The following is a 17,539-nucleotide window of genomic DNA, read 5'->3' as shown; positions in this document are numbered from 1 at the left end:
CTGCCCAGCCTGTACTCCAGGGACTGGTGTGGCATGCAGACACATACTGCCTGTATTCCAGGGACTGCCTGATGGGGCATGCAGACACAAACTGCGTGATGTGGCATGCAGGCACATACTGTCTGTATTCCAGGGGCTACCTGGTGTGGCATGCACAAACACACTGCCTGTATTCCAGGGACTGCCTGGTGTGGTATACAGGCACACACTGCTTGTATTCCAGGGAGTGCCCGGTGTGGCATGCAGACACATACTGCGTGATGTGGCATGCGGGCACAGACTGCCTGTATTCCAGGGACTGCCTGATGCGACATGCAGACACATACTGCCTGCATTCCGAGGACTGTCTGGTGTGGCATACAGACACATACTGCCTGTATTCCAGGGACTGCCGGGTGTGGCATGCAGACACATACTGCATGATGTGGCATGCAGGCACATACTGCCTATATTCCAGGGATTGCCTGATGCGGCATGCAGGCACATGTTGCCTGTACTCCAGGGAATGCCTGATGTGGCATGCAGACACATACTGCCTGTATTCCAGGGACTGCCTGGTGTGTAATGCAAACACATACTGCGTGATGTGGCATGTAGACACATACTGCCTGTAATCCAGGGACTGCCTGGCGTGTCATGCAGACACATACTGTCTGATGCGACATGCAGACACATACTGCCTGTATTCTAGGGACTGCCTGGTGTGGTTTCCAGGGACTACCTGGTGTGGTATGCAGACACATACTGCCTTTACTTTATTTATCGCGCCTTGAAACACTTATGTATAGGCACGTTATAAATGCCTTCTCATATCATATCGCAGGGACTACCTGGTGTGTCATGCAGACACATACTGCCTGTACTCCAGGGACTGGTGTGGCATGCAGACACATACTGCCTGTATTCCAGGGACTGCCCGGTGTGGCATGCAGACACATACTGCCTGCATTCCAGGTGCTGCCCGGTGTGGCATGCAGACACATACTGCCTGTGCTCCAGTGACTGGTGTGGCATGCAGACACATACTGCCTGTGTTCCAGGGACTGCCCGGTGTGGTATGCAGACACATGCTGCCTGTATTCCAGGTGCTGCCCGGTGTGGCATGCAGACACATACTGCCTGCATTCCAGGTGCTGCCAGGTGTGGCATGCAGACACATACTGCCTGTGCTCCAGTGACTGGTGTGGCATGCAGACACATACTGCCTGTGTTCCAGGGACTGCCCGGTGTGGTATGCAGACACATGCTGCCTGTATTCCAGGTGCTGCCCGGTGTGGCATGCAGACACATACTGCCTGTATTCCAGGGACTGCCCGGTGTGGCATGCAGACACATGCTGCCTGTATTCCAGGGACTGCCCGGTGTGGCATGCAGACACATGCTGCCTGTATTCCAGGGACTGCTGGGTGTGGCATGCAGACACATACTGCCTGTATTCCAGGGACTGCCCGGTGTGGCATGCAGACACATGCTACCTGTATTCCAGGGACTGCCCGGTGTGGCATGCCTGTAGTCCAGGGACTGCCCAGTGTGGCATGCAGACACATACTGCCTGTATTCCAGGGACTGCCTGGTGTGGCATGCAGACACATGTTGCCTGTATTCCAGGGACTGCCCAGTGTGGCATGCAGACACATAGTGCCTGTATTCCAGGGACTGCCCGTGTGGCATGCAGACACATACTGCCTGTATTGCAGGGACTGCCCGGTGTGGCATGCAGACACATACTGCCTGTATTGCAGGGACTGCCAGGTGTGGCATGCAGACACATACTGCCTGTACTCCAGGGACTGGTGTCGCATGCAGACACATGCTGCCTTTATTCCAGGGACTGCCCGGTGTGGCATGCAGACACATGCTGCTTGTATTCCAGGGACTGCCGGGTGAGCATGCAGACACATGCTGCCTGTATTCCAGGGACTGCCGGGTGTGGCATGCAGACACATGCTGCTTGTATTCCAGGGACTGCCGGGTGTGGCATGCAGACACATACTGCCTGTATTCTAGGGACTGCCTGATGTGGCATGCAGTCACATACTGCCTGCATTCGAGGTGCTGCCTGTGTGTCATGCAGACACACACTGCCTGTACTCCAGGGACTGGTGTGGCATACTGACACATACTGCCTGTACTCCAGGGACTGCCTGGTGTGGCATGCAGACACATACTGCCTGTATTCCAGGGACTGCTTGATGCAGCATGCACATACATACTGCCTGCATTCCAGGTGCTGCCCGGTGTGGAATGCAGACACATACTGCCTGTGCTCCAGGGACTGGTGTGGCATGCAGGCACATGTTGCCTGTATTCCAGGGACTGCCGGGTGTGGCATGCAGACACATGCTGCCTGTATTCCAGGGACTGCCCGGTGTGGCATGCAGGCACATACTTCCTGTATTCCAGAGACTGCCCGGTGTGGCATGCAGACACATGCTGCCTGTATTCCAGGGACTGCCCAGTGTGGCATGCAGACACATACTGCCTGTATTCCAGGGACTGCCGGGTGTGGCATGCAGACACATACTGCATGATGTGGCATGCAGGCACATGTTGCCTGTACTCCAGGGAATGCCTGATGTGGCATGCAGACACATACTGCCTGTATTCCAGGGACTGCCTGGTGTGTAATGCAGACACATACTGTCTGATGCGACATGCAGACACATACTGCCTGTATTCTAGGGACTGCCTGGTGTGGTTTCCAGGGACTGCCTGGTGTGGTATGCAGACACATACTGCCTTTACTTTATTTATCGCGCCTTGAAACACTTATGTATAGGCACGTTATAAATGCCTTATCATATCATATCGCAGGGACTACCTGGTGTGTCATGCAGACACATACTGCCTGTACTCCAGGGACTGGTGCGGGGCATGCAGGCACATACTGCCTGTATTCCAGGGACTGCCCGGTGTGGCATGCAGACACATACTGCCTGTATTCTAATGACTGCCTGATGCGGCATGCAGACACATACTGCCTGCATTCCAGGTGCTGCCCGGTGTGGCATGCAGACACATACTGCTTGTGCTCCAGTGACTTGCGTGGCATGCAGACACATACTGCCTGTGTTCCAGGGACTGCCCGGTGTGGTATGCAGACACATACTGCCTCTATTCCAGGACTGCTGGGTGTGGCATGCAGACACATGCTGCCTGTATTCCAGGGACTGCCCGGTGTGGCATGCAGACACATGTTGCCTCTATTCCAGGACTGCTGGGTGTGGCATGCAGACACATACTGCCTGTATTCCAGGGACTGCCCGGTGTGGCATGCAGACACATGCTACCTGTATTCCAGGGACTGCCCGGTGTGGCATGCAGACACATTCTGCCTGTAGTCCAGGGACTGCCCGGTGTGGCTTGCAGACACATACTGCCTGTATTCCAGGGACTGCCTGGTGTGGCATGCAGACACATGTTGCCTGTATTCCAGGGACTGCCTGGTGTGGCATGCAGACACATAGTGCCTGTATTCCAGGGACTGCCCGTGTGGCATGCAGACACATACTGCCTGTACTCCAGGGACTGGTGTGGCATGCAGACACATTCTGCCTGTATTCCAGGGACTGCCCGGTGTGGCATGCAGACACATCCTGCTTGTATTCCAGGGACTGCCGGGTGAGGCGTGCAGACACATGCTGCCTGTATTCCAGGGACATGCCGGGTGTGGCATGCAGACACATGCTGCTTGTATTCCAGGGACTGCCGGGTGTGGCATGCAGACACATACTGCCTGTGTTCCAGGGACTGCCCGGTGTGGCATGCAGGCACATACTTCCTGTATTCCAGAGACTGCCCGGTGTGGCATGCAGACACATGCTGCCTCTATTCCAGGACTGCTGGGTGTGGCATGCAGACACATGCTGCCTGTATTCCAGGGACTGCCCGGTGTGGCATGCAGACACATGCTGCCTCTATTCCAGGACTGCTGGGTGTGGCATGCAGACACATACTGCCTGTATTCCAGGGACTGCCCGGTGTGGCATGCAGACACATGCTACCTGTATTCCAGGGACTGCCCGGTGTGGCATGCAGACACATTCTGCCTGTAGTCCAGGGACTGCCCGGTGTGGCTTGCAGACACATACTGCCTGTATTCCAGGGACTGCCTGGTGTGGCATGCAGACACATGTTGCCTGTATTCCAGGGACTGCCTGGTGTGGCATGCAGACACATAGTGCCTGTATTCCAGGGACTGCCCGTGTGGCATGCAGACACATACTGCCTGTATTGCAGGGACTGCCTGGTGTGGCATGCAGACACATACTGCCTGTATTGCAGGGACTGCCGGGTGTGGCATGCAGACACATACTGCCTGTACTCCAGGGACTGGTGTGGCATGCAGGCACATACTGCCTGTATTCCAGGGACTGCCCGGTGTGGCATGCAGACACATACTGCCTGTATTCTAATGACTGCCTGATGCGGCATGCAGACACATACTGCCTGCATTCCAGGTGCTGCCCGGTGTGGCATGCAGACACATACTGCTTGTGCTCCAGTGACTTGCGTGGCATGCAGACACATACTGCCTGTGTTCCAGGGACTGCCCGGTGTGGTATGCAGACACATACTGCCTCTATTCCAGGACTGCTGGGTGTGGCATGCAGACACATGCTGCCTGTATTCCAGGGACTGCCCGGTGTGGCATGCAGACACATGTTGCCTCTATTCCAGGACTGCTGGGTGTGGCATGCAGACACATACTGCCTGTATTCCAGGGACTGCCCGGTGTGGCATGCAGACACATGCTACCTGTATTCCAGGGACTGCCCGGTGTGGCATGCAGACACATTCTGCCTGTAGTCCAGGGACTGCCCGGTGTGGCTTGCAGACACATACTGCCTGTATTCCAGGGACTGCCTGGTGTGGCATGCAGACACATGTTGCCTGTATTCCAGGGACTGCCTGGTGTGGCATGCAGACACATAGTGCCTGTATTCCAGGGACTGCCCGTGTGGCATGCAGACACATACTGCCTGTACTCCAGGGACTGGTGTGGCATGCAGACACATTCTGCCTGTATTCCAGGGACTGCCCGGTGTGGCATGCAGACACATCCTGCTTGTATTCCAGGGACTGCCGGGTGAGGCGTGCAGACACATGCTGCCTGTATTCCAGGGACATGCCGGGTGTGGCATGCAGACACATGCTGCTTGTATTCCAGGGACTGCCGGGTGTGGCATGCAGACACATACTGCCTGTGTTCCAGGGACTGCCCGGTGTGGCATGCAGGCACATACTTCCTGTATTCCAGAGACTGCCCGGTGTGGCATGCAGACACATGCTGCCTCTATTCCAGACTGCTGGGTGTGGCATGCAGACACATGCTGCCTGTATTCCAGGGACTGCCCGGTGTGGCATGCAGACACATGCTGCCTCTATTCCAGGACTGCTGGGTGTGGCATGCAGACACATACTGCCTGTATTCCAGGGACTGCCCGGTGTGGCATGCAGACACATGCTACCTGTATTCCAGGGACTGCCCGGTGTGGCATGCAGACACATTCTGCCTGTAGTCCAGGGACTGCCCGGTGTGGCTTGCAGACACATACTGCCTGTATTCCAGGGACTGCCTGGTGTGGCATGCAGACACATGTTGCCTGTATTCCAGGGACTGCCTGGTGTGGCATGCAGACACATAGTGCCTGTATTCCAGGGACTGCCCGTGTGGCATGCAGACACATACTGCCTGTATTGCAGGGACTGCCTGGTGTGGCATGCAGACACATACTGCCTGTATTGCAGGGACTGCCGGGTGTGGCATGCAGACACATACTGCCTGTACTCCAGGGACTGGTGTGGCATGCAGACACATTCTGCCTGTATTCCAGGGACTGCCCGGTGTGGCATGCAGACACATCCTGCTTGTATTCCAGGGACTGCCGGGTGAGGCGTGCAGACACATGCTGCCTGTATTCCAGGGACATGCCGGGTGTGGCATGCAGACACATGCTGCTTGTATTCCAGGGACTGCCGGGTGTGGCATGCAGACACATACTGCCTGTATTCTAGGGATTGCCTGATGTGGCATGCAGTTACATACTGCCTGCATTCCAGGTTTTGCCTGTGTGTCATGCAGACACACACTGCCTGTACTACAGGGACTGGTGTGGCATACTGACACATACTGCCTGTACTCCAGGGACTGCCTGTTGTGGCATGCAGACACATACTGCCTGTGCTCCAGGGACTGGTGTGGCATGCAGACACATGTTGCCTGTATTCCAGGGACTGCCGGGTGTGGCATGCAGACACATGCTGCCTGTATTCCAGGGACTGCCCGGTGTGGCATGCAGACACATACTTCCTGTATTTCAGATACTGCCCGGTGTGGCATGCAGACACATACAGCCTGTATTCCAGGGACTGCCAGGTGTGGCATGCAGACACATACTGCCTGTACTCTAGGGACTGGTGTGGCATGCAAACACATACTGCCTGTACTCCAGTGACTGCCCGGTGTGGCATCCAGACACATGCTGCCTGTATTCTAGGGACTGCCTGATGCAGCATGCAGACACATACTGCCTGCATTCCAGGTGCTGCCGGTGTGTCATGCAGACACATAATGCCTGTGCTCCAGGGACTGGTGTGGCATGCAGACACATACTGCCTGTACTCCAGGCACTGCCTGGTGTGGCATGCAGACACATATTGCCTGTATTACAGGGACTGCCTGATGCAGAATGCAGATACATACTGCCTGCATTCCAGGTGCTGCCCGTGTGGCATGCAGACACATACTGCCTGTGCCCCAGGGACTGGTGTGGCATGCAGACACATGCTGCCTGTATTCCAGGGACTGCCTGGTGTGGCATGCAGACACATACTTCCTGTATTCCAGAGACTGCCCGGTGTGGCATGCAGACACATGCTGCCTGTATTCCAGGGACTGCCCAGTGTGGCATGCAGACACATACTGCCTGTATTCCAGGGACTGCCTGGTGTGGTATGCAGTCACATACTGCCTGTATTCCAGGGACTGCCTGGTGTGGTATGCAGACACATACTGCCTTTACTTTATTTATCGCGCCTTGAAACACTTATGTATAGGCACGTTATAAATGCCTTCTCATATCATATCGCAGGGACTACCTGGTGTGTCATGCAGACACATACTGCCTGTACTCCAGGGACTGGTGTGGCATGCAGACACATACTGCCTGTATTCCAGGGACTGCCCGGTGTGGCATGCAGACACATACTGCCTGCATTCCAGGTGCTGCCCGGTGTGGCATGCAGACACATACTGCCTGTGCTCCAGTGACTGGTGTGGCATGCAGACACATACTGCCTGTGTTCCAGGGACTGCCCGGTGTGGTATGCAGACACATGCTGCCTGTATTCCAGGTGCTGCCCGGTGTGGCATGCAGACACATACTACCTGCATTCCAGGTGCTGCCAGGTGTGGCATGCAGACACATACTGCCTGTGCTCCAGTGACTGGTGTGGCATGCAGACACATACTGCCTGTGTTCCAGGGACTGCCCGGTGTGGTATGCAGACACATGCTGCCTGTATTCCAGGTGCTGCCCGGTGTGGCATGCAGACACATACTGCCTGTATTCCAGGGACTGCCCGGTGTGGCATGCAGACACATGCTGCCTGTATTCCAGGGACTGCCCGGTGTGGCATGCAGACACATGCTGCCTGTATTCCAGGGACTGCTGGGTGTGGCATGCAGACACATACTGCCTGTATTCCAGGGACTGCCCGGTGTGGCATGCAGACACATGCTACCTGTATTCCAGGGACTGCCCGGTGTGGCATGCCTGTAGTCCAGGGACTGCCCGGTGTAGCATGCAGACACATACTGCCTGTATTCCAGGGACTGCCTGGTGTGGCATGCAGACACATGTTGCCTGTATTCCAGGGACTGCCCGGTGTGGCATGCAGACACATAGTGCCTGTATTCCAGGGACTGCCCGTGTGGCATGCAGACACATACTGCCTGGATTGCAGGGACTGCCCGGTGTGGCATGCAGACACATACTGCCTGTATTGCAGGGACTGCCAGGTGTGGCATGCAGACACATACTGCCTGTACTCCAGGGACTGGTGTCGCATGCAGACACATGCTGCCTTTATTCCAGGGACTGCCCGGTGTGGCATGCAGACACATGCTGCTTGTATTCCAGGGACTGCCGGGTGAGCATGCAGACACATGCTGCCTGTATTCCAGGGACTGCCGGATGTGGCATGCAGACACATGCTGCTTGTATTCCAGGGACTGCCGGGTGTGGCATGCAGACACATACTGCCTGTATTCTAGGGACTGCCTGATGTGGCATGCAGTCACATACTGCCTGCATTCGAGGTGCTGCCTGTGTGTCATGCAGACACACACTGCCTGTACTCCAGGGACTGGTGTGGCATACTGACACATACTGCCTGTACTCCAGGGACTGCCTGGTGTGGCATGCAGACACATACTGCCTGTATTCCAGGGACTGCTTGATGCAGCATACACATACATACTGCCTGCATTCCAGGTGCTGCCCGGTGTGGCATGCAGACACATACTGCCTGTGCTCCAGGGACTGGTGTGGCATGCAGGCACATGTTGCCTGTATTCCAGGGACTGCCGGGTGTGGCATGCAGACACATGCTGCCTGTATTCCAGGGACTGCCCGGTGTGGCATGCAGGCACATACTTCCTGTATTCCAGAGACTGCCCGGTGTGGCATGCAGACACATGCTGCCTGTATTCCAGGGACTGCCCAGTGTGGCATGCAGACACATACTGCCTGTATTCCAGGGACTGCCAGGTGTGGCATGCAGACACATACTGCATGATGTGGCATGCAGGCACATGTTGCCTGTACTCCAGGGAATGCCTGATGTGGCATGCAGACACATACTGCCTGTATTCCAGGGACTGCCTGGTGTGTAATGCAGACACATACTGTCTGATGCGACATGCAGACACATACTGCCTGTATTCTAGGGACTGCCTGGTGTGGTTTCCAGGGACTGCCTGGTGTGGTATGCAGACACATACTGCCTTTACTTTATTTATCGCGCCTTGAAACACTTATGTATAGGCACGTTATAAATGCCTTATCATATCATATCGCAGGGACTACCTGGTGTGTCATGCAGACACATACTGCCTGTACTCCAGGGACTGGTGCGGGGCATGCAGACACATACTGCCTGCATTCCAGGGACTGCCCGGTGTGGCATGCAGACACATACTGCCTGTATTCTAATGACTGCCTGATGCGGCATGCAGACACATACTGCCTGCATTCCAGGTGCTGCCCGGTGTGGCATGCAGACACATACTGCTTGTGCTCCAGTGACTTGCGTGGCATGCAGACACATACTGCCTGTGTTCCAGGGACTGCCCGGTGTGGTATGCAGACACATACTGCCTCTATTCCAGGACTGCTGGGTGTGCATGCAGACACATGCTGCCTGTATTCCAGGGACTGCCCGGTGTGGCATGCAGACACATGCTGCCTCTATTCCAGGACTGCTGGGTGTGGCATGCAGACACATACTGCCTGTATTCCAGGGACTGCCCGGTGTGGCATGCAGACACATGCTACCTGTATTCCAGGGACTGCCCGGTGTGGCATGCAGACACATTCTGCCTGTAGTCCAGGGACTGCCCGGTGTGGCTTGCAGACACATACTGCCTGTATTCCAGGGACTGCCTGGTGTGGCATGCAGACACATGTTGCCTGTATTCCAGGGACTGCCTGGTGTGGCATGCAGACACATAGTGCCTGTATTCTAGGGACTGCCTGATGTGGCATGCAGTCACATACTGCCTGCATTCGAGGTGCTGCCTGTGTGTCATGCAGACACACACTGCCTGTACTCCAGGGACTGGTGTGGCATACTGACACATACTGCCTGTACTCCAGGGACTGCCTGGTGTGGCATGCAGACACATACTGCCTGTATTCCAGGGACTGCTTGATGCAGCATGCACATACATACTGCCTGCATTCCAGGTGCTGCCCGGTGTGGCATGCAGACACATACTGCCTGTGCTCCAGGGACTGGTGTGGCATGCAGGCACATGTTGCCTGTATTCCAGGGACTGCCGGGTGTGGCATGCAGACACATGCCGCCTGTATTCCAGGGACTGCCCGGTGTGGCATGCAGGCACATACTTCCTGTATTCCAGAGACTGCCCGGTGTGGCATGCAGACACATGCTGCCTGTATTCCAGGGACTGCCCAGTGTGGCATGCAGACACATACTGCCTGTATTCCAGGGACTGCCGGGTGTGGCATGCAGACACATACTGCATGATGTGGCATGCAGGCACATGTTGCCTGTACTCCAGGGAATGCCTGATGTGGCATGCAGACACATACTGCCTGTATTCCAGGGACTGCCTCGTGTGTAATGCAGACACATACTGTCTGGTGCGACATGCAGACACATACTGCCTGTATTCTAGGGACTGCCTGGTGTGGTTTCCAGGGACTGCCTGGTGTGGTATGCAGACACATACTGCCTTTACTTTATTTATCGCGCCTTGAAACACTTATGTATAGGCACGTTATAAATGCCTTATCATATCATATCGCAGGGACTACCTGGTGTGTCATGCAGACACATACTGCCTGTACTCCAGGGACTGGTGCGGGGCATGCAGACACATGCTGCCTGTATTCCAGGGACTGCCCGGTGTGGCATGCAGACACATACTGCCTGTATTCTAATGACTGCCTGATGCGGCATGCAGACACATACTGCCTGCATTCCAGGTGCTGCCCGGTGTGGCATGCAGACACATACTGCTTGTGCTCCAGTGACTTGCGTGGCATGCAGACACATACTGCCTGTGTTCCAGGGACTGCCCGGTGTGGTATGCAGACACATACTGCCTCTATTCCAGGACTGCTGGGTGTGGCATGCAGACACATGCTGCCTGTATTCCAGGGACTGCCCGGTGTGGCATGCAGACACATGCTGCCTCTATTCCAGGACTGCTGGGTGTGGCATGCAGACACATACTGCCTGCATTCCAGGTGCTGCCCGGTGTGGCATGCAGACACATACTGCCTGTGCTCCAGGGACTGGTGTGGCATGCAGGCACATGTTGCCTGTATTCCAGGGACTGCCGGGTGTGGCATGCAGACACATGCCGCCTGTATTCCAGGGACTGCCCGGTGTGGCATGCAGGCACATACTTCCTGTATTCCAGAGACTGCCCGGTGTGGCATGCAGACACATGCTGCCTGTATTCCAGGGACTGCCCAGTGTGGCATGCAGACACATACTGCCTGTATTCCAGGGACTGCCGGGTGTGGCATGCAGACACATACTGCATGATGTGGCATGCAGGCACATGTTGCCTGTACTCCAGGGAATGCCTGATGTGGCATGCAGACACATACTGCCTGTATTCCAGGGACTGCCTCGTGTGTAATGCAGACACATACTGTCTGGTGCGACATGCAGACACATACTGCCTGTATTCTAGGGACTGCCTGGTGTGGTTTCCAGGGACTGCCTGGTGTGGTATGCAGACACATACTGCCTTTACTTTATTTATCGCGCCTTGAAACACTTATGTATAGGCACGTTATAAATGCCTTATCATATCATATCGCAGGGACTACCTGGTGTGTCATGCAGACACATACTGCCTGTACTCCAGGGACTGGTGCGGGGCATGCAGACACATGCTGCCTGTATTCCAGGGACTGCCCGGTGTGGCATGCAGACACATACTGCCTGTATTCTAATGACTGCCTGATGCGGCATGCAGACACATACTGCCTGCATTCCAGGTGCTGCCCGGTGTGGCATGCAGACACATACTGCTTGTGCTCCAGTGACTTGCGTGGCATGCAGACACATACTGCCTGTGTTCCAGGGACTGCCCGGTGTGGTATGCAGACACATACTGCCTCTATTCCAGGACTGCTGGGTGTGGCATGCAGACACATGCTGCCTGTATTCCAGGGACTGCCCGGTGTGGCATGCAGACACATGCTGCCTCTATTCCAGGACTGCTGGGTGTGGCATGCAGACACATACTGCCTGTATTCCAGGGACTGCCCGGTGTGGCATGCAGACACATGCTACCTGTATTCCAGGGACTGCCCGGTGTGGCATGCAGACACATTCTGCCTGTAGTCCAGGGACTGCCCGGTGTGGCTTGCAGACACATACTGCCTGTATTCCAGGGACTGCCTGGTGTGGCATGCAGACACATGTTGCCTGTATTCCAGGGACTGCCTGGTGTGGCATGCAGACACATAGTGCCTGTATTCCAGGGACTGCCCGTGTGGCATGCAGACACATACTGCCTGTATTGCAGGGACTGCCTGGTGTGGCATGCAGACACATACTGCCTGTATTGCAGGGACTGCCGGGTGTGGCATGCAGACACATACTGCCTGTACTCCAGGGACTGGTGTGGCATGCAGACACATTCTGCCTGTATTCCAGGGACTGCCCGGTGTGGCATGCAGACACATCCTGCTTGTATTCCAGGGACTGCCGGGTGAGGCGTGCAGACACATGCTGCCTGTATTCCAGGGACATGCCTGGTATGGCATGCAGACACATGCTGCTTGTATTCCAGGGACTGCCGGGTGTGGCATGCAGACACATACTGCCTGTGTTCCAGGGACTGCCCGGTGTGGTATGCAGACACATACTGCCTGTATTCCAGGGACTGCCCGGTGTGGCATGCAGACACATGCTGCCTGTATTCCAGGGACTGCCCGGTGTGGCATGCAGACACATGCTGCCTCTATTCCAGGACTGCTGGGTGTGGCATGCAGACACATACTGCCTGTATTCCAGGGACTGCCCGGTGTGGCATGCAGACACATGCTACCTGTATTCCAGGGACTGCCCGGTGTGGCATGCAGACACATTCTGCCTGTAGTCCAGGGACTGCCCGGTGTGGCTTGCAGACACATACTGCCTGTATTCCAGGGACTGCCTGGTGTGGCATGCAGACACATGTTGCCTGTATTCCAGGGACTGCCTGGTGTGGCATGCAGACACATAGTGCCTGTATTCCAGGGACTGCCCGTGTGGCATGCAGACACATACTGCCTGTATTGCAGGGACTGCCTGGTGTGGCATGCAGACACATACTGCCTGTATTGCAGGGACTGCCGGGTGTGGCATGCAGACACATACTGCCTGTATTGCAGGGACTGCCGGGTGTGGCATGCAGACACATACTGCCTGTACTCCAGGGACTGGTGTGGCATGCAGACACATTCTGCCTGTATTCCAGGGACTGCCTGGTGTGGCATGCAGACACATCCTGCTTGTATTTCAGGGACTGCCGGGTGAGGCGTGCAGACACATGCTGCCTGTATTCCAGGGACATGCCGGGTGTGGCATGCAGACACATGCTGCTTGTATTCCAGGGACTGCCGGGTGTGGCATGCAGACACATACTGCCTGTATTCTAGGGATTGCCTGATGTGGCATGCAGTTACATACTGCCTGCATTCCAGGTTTTGCCTGTGTGTCATGCAGACACACACTGCCTGTACTACAGGGACTGGTGTGGCATACTGACACATACTGCCTGTACTCCAGGGACTGCCTGTTGTGGCATGCAGACACATACTGCCTGTGCTCCAGGGACTGGTGTGGCATGCAGACACATGTTGCCTGTATTCCAGGGACTGCCGGGTGTGGCATGCAGACACATGCTGCCTGTATTCCAGGGACTGCCCGGTGTGGCATGCAGACACATACTTCCTGTATTTCAGATACTGCCCGGTGTGGCATGCAGACACATACAGCCTGTATTCCAGGGACTGCCAGGTGTGGCATGCAGACACATACTGCCTGTACTCTAGGGACTGGTGTGGCATGCAAACACATACTGCCTGTACTCCAGTGACTGCCCGGTGTGGCATCCAGACACATGCTGCCTGTATTCTAGGGACTGCCTGATGCAGCATGCAGACACATACTGCCTGCATTCCAGGTGCTGCCGGTGTGTCATGCAGACACATAATGTCTGTGCTCCAGGGACTGGTGTGGCATGCAGACACATACTGCCTGTACTCCAGGCACTGCCTGGTGTGGCATGCAGACACATATTGCCTGTATTACAGGGACTGCCTGATGCAGAATGCAGATACATACTGCCTGCATTCCAGGTGCTGCCCGTGTGGCATGCAGACACATACTGCCTATGCCCCAGGGACTGGTGTGGCATGCAGACACATGCTGCCTGTATTCCAGGGACTGCCCGGTGTGGCATGCAGACACATACTGCCTGTATTCCAGGGACTGCCCGGTGTGGCATGCAGACACATTCTGCCTGTATTGCAGGGACTGCCGGGTGTGGCATGCAGACACATACTGCCTGCACTCCAGGGACTGGTGTGGCATGCAGACACATGCTGCCTGTATTCCAGGGACTTCCGGGTGTGGCATGCAGACACATGCTGCCTGTATTCCAGGGACTGCCTGGTGTGGCATGCAGACACATACTTCCTGTATTCCAGAGACTGCCCGTTGTGGCATGCAGACACATGCTGCCTGTATTCCAGGGACTGCCCAGTGTGGCATGCAGACACATACTGCCTGTATTCCAGGGACTGCCCGGTGTGGCATGCTGACACATACAGCCTGTATTCCAGGGACTGCCTGGTGTGGCATGTTGACACATACTGCCTGTACTCCAGGGACTGGTGTGGCATGCAAACACATACTGCCTGTACTCCAGTGACTGCCCGGTGTGGCATGCAGACACATGCTGCCTGTATTCTAGAGACTGCCTGATGCAGCATGCAGACACATACTGCCTGCATTCCAGGTGCTGCCGGTTTGTCATGCAGACACATACTGCCTGTACTCCAGGGACTGGTGTGGCATACAGACACATACTGCCTGTACTCCAGGGCCTGCCTGGTGTGGCATGCAGACACATATTGCCTGTATTCCAGGGACTGCCTGATGCAGCATGCAGATACATACTGCCTGCATTCCAGGTGCTGCCCGTGTGGCATGCAGACACATACTGCCTGTGCTCCAGGGACTGGTGTGGCATGCAGACACATGCTGCCTGTATTCCAGGGACTGCCTGGTGTGGCATGCAGACACATGCTGCCTGTATTCAAGGGACTGCCTGATGTGACATGCAGACACATATTGCCTGTATTACAGGGACTGCCCGGTGTGGCATGCAGACACATACTGCCTGCACTCCAGGGACTGGTGTGGCATGCAGACACATACTGGCTGTATTCCAGGGACTGCCCGGTGTGGCATGCAGACACATGCTGCCTGTATTCCAGGGACTGCCGGCTGTGGCATGCAGACACATACTGCCTGTATTCCAGGGACTGCCCGGTGTGGCATGCAGACACATACTGCCTGTATTCCATGGACTGCCCGGTGTGGCATGCAGACACATGTTGCCTGTATTCCAGGGACTGCCTGATGCAGCATGCAGACACATACTACCTGTATTACAGGGACTGCCCGGTGTGGCATGCAGACAGATACTGCCTGTATTCCGGGGAGTGCCTGGTGTGTCATGCAGACACATACTGCCTGCATTCCCACATTGCCGTCAGGCAGGAGGACCTGGACACACAGTAGTGTGCAGTGCTGCAGCCGCACTCTACAGCACCATCCCATCCTCTTGTAGGTGTCTTGGTAAGAGGATGGAAAGGTAGTGGGAGTGGTGGGTAACTGCCCCAGGGAAGGTGAGTCTGCATAACTGCTGGACCCATATGCATGCAAGTTCCATATCCGACCCACCCTCCCTGGAATAAGTGAGTTGGACCACACAATTTGCAAGTGTTGGCAATAAAAAGCTGTAGAATTTTTATTGTCACCGATATGGTTAAGAAAACAATACCAATAATCACATATCCATCTGATATCATACTTTTGGGCACCGGGACCAGAGGTAGCCCCCTCTGGCCCATGCCGGCTTTCTTGTCCCGCGACTTGTTGTGGTCACTGTACAGTGCCCTGTTCCTCTCTTCCTTTATTCTTCTCCCTTCTTTTCTAGGGTGGGAGGGTTTTGTGGAAAAGTAGGAAAAGTGGAGGACACTGAGTTAACAGTGAGCCTCCTGTGGCCCCCCAGGAAGGAGGGGTGTGTTATTGCTCTCCCTGCCTGCCTGTTAGTTTCCCCTGGTTGCTTAGCACCCTGCTGCTTTGTGGAAGGGTGAGGTGATTTTCTCACCTCAGCCTTCCCTTGCTTTGTGATGGGCCAGACTGCTGTCTCCTGCCTAAGTGGAGGAGAGGAGCCAGTTTTGCCCCAGACCCCGTGCAGTACAAAGTACGGCACGATGGAGGGCCTGGGGGGTTAGGCGCAGGGTGGGGGAAACAGAATGGCGCGAAATACAAGGGGAGGGGCAGCCAAGCGGCGCCCCCACCCTCAGCGTTGCTAGGGAAACCCCACACGGATGGGGGAAAGGTGTGAGGAAAGCAACAGGGGGGCAGGAGGAAGTCCAGCCCCCCCCCAGAGGGACAACAAAGGTCCAGGGGGGTATAAGTACCCCAAGGAAATGCAGGATGGGCACAACCAGGCAAGGAGCTCACCTCACTCGGGTAAGCTCCTAAGGCCTGGAAAAGGGGGAGAAGGAAACGTCAGTTCACAGCTCCGAGAGGGAGCCAACTAACAATGCCCCAGGCCCCGTGCAGTACAAAGTACGGCACGATGGAGGGCCTGGGGGGTATGGGGGTTTTAAGAATGGTGTCGCATGTGGCGCGACGATATGCATACATTTTATGACACAGTTGCTGTGATGGCATGCCCCTCTTGCGGCCACGGCGGTTTATGGCCGCTATGCAGGTATTTTGATGGAAATGTTGCTTGGATGGCAGGCCCCCTTTTGCGACCACGGCACCATGGGCGCACCAGTGACTAGCACTTGTTTAAAACTGTCGTGGGAAAGGGGCTCCTGGAGTACTTAGGAGTGAGGATGGGAGTGGTAGCGCCCTCTGGCCTTAAGTGGGAGTCAAGGGTGTTATTGGTAGCCATGCGCATGTAGTAAAATAAGGAAAGTTAACGAATGGAGGTAAATATTAGGGACCGAGTTGATGAGGCTGCCCCTGTTTTCCCTGTGTGTGCATTGGGACTTCTCTCCTTTCTGTGTCGAGGGTGATATCACGGGCCGCATCAGGCACGGTGGATCCGACAATCAGTATGGGGTTGCCGGGGAAGCCCGCATTTAGGAGATCAAGCTGGTTAGGGCAGCGTTCGCCCAGGAGACAATTAAGCACCTGAAGAAACGAAAGGCATGCCGAGAAGATTAGCATGGCCCCTGCGCAAGGATGACACGCAAATTCGTGAAGCGTTCCATATTTTAAAAGCACCCGTGGCACAAACAGTAAATGCAGTCAGCAGTAAGCATTAAAGGGGCAGTACGTGCCGAATTAGAACAACGGTCGGAACAGGCAACACGGGAAGCCAGACAGGGGCCCGGTGAAACAATACAGGAGGAACAAGGCGAGCGAAGGCAAGTCTACAGGAAAGCCAGAAGAGGCAAAAGTCGGGAATGACGGAAGAAAGAACAAGAAGAGCGCAAGAATTCAGCGCATGGGCCAAAAAGGCAGAAAA

At 55.5% G+C, this 17,539-nt stretch overlaps 1 non-coding gene across 1 annotated transcript; it reads left to right on the top strand.

Annotated features, from left to right (window-relative positions):
• The first annotated feature begins 17,181 nt into the window (after positions 1-17,181).
• On the top strand, positions 17,182-17,288 carry LOC138527658 (U6 spliceosomal RNA). Its single transcript, XR_011283975.1, has one exon. It is a non-coding gene; the product is annotated as a U6 spliceosomal RNA (small nuclear RNA).
• Positions 17,289-17,539: the final 251 nt, after the last annotated feature.

This window comes from Ambystoma mexicanum, chromosome 14 (genome assembly GCF_040938575.1).
Source record: "Ambystoma mexicanum isolate Mex_15411 chromosome 14, UKY_AmexF1_1, whole genome shotgun sequence".
In the NCBI taxonomy this organism is placed as follows: Eukaryota; Metazoa; Chordata; class Amphibia; order Caudata; family Ambystomatidae; genus Ambystoma; species Ambystoma mexicanum.
This window is presented reverse-complemented; position numbering and strand designations above follow the sequence as displayed.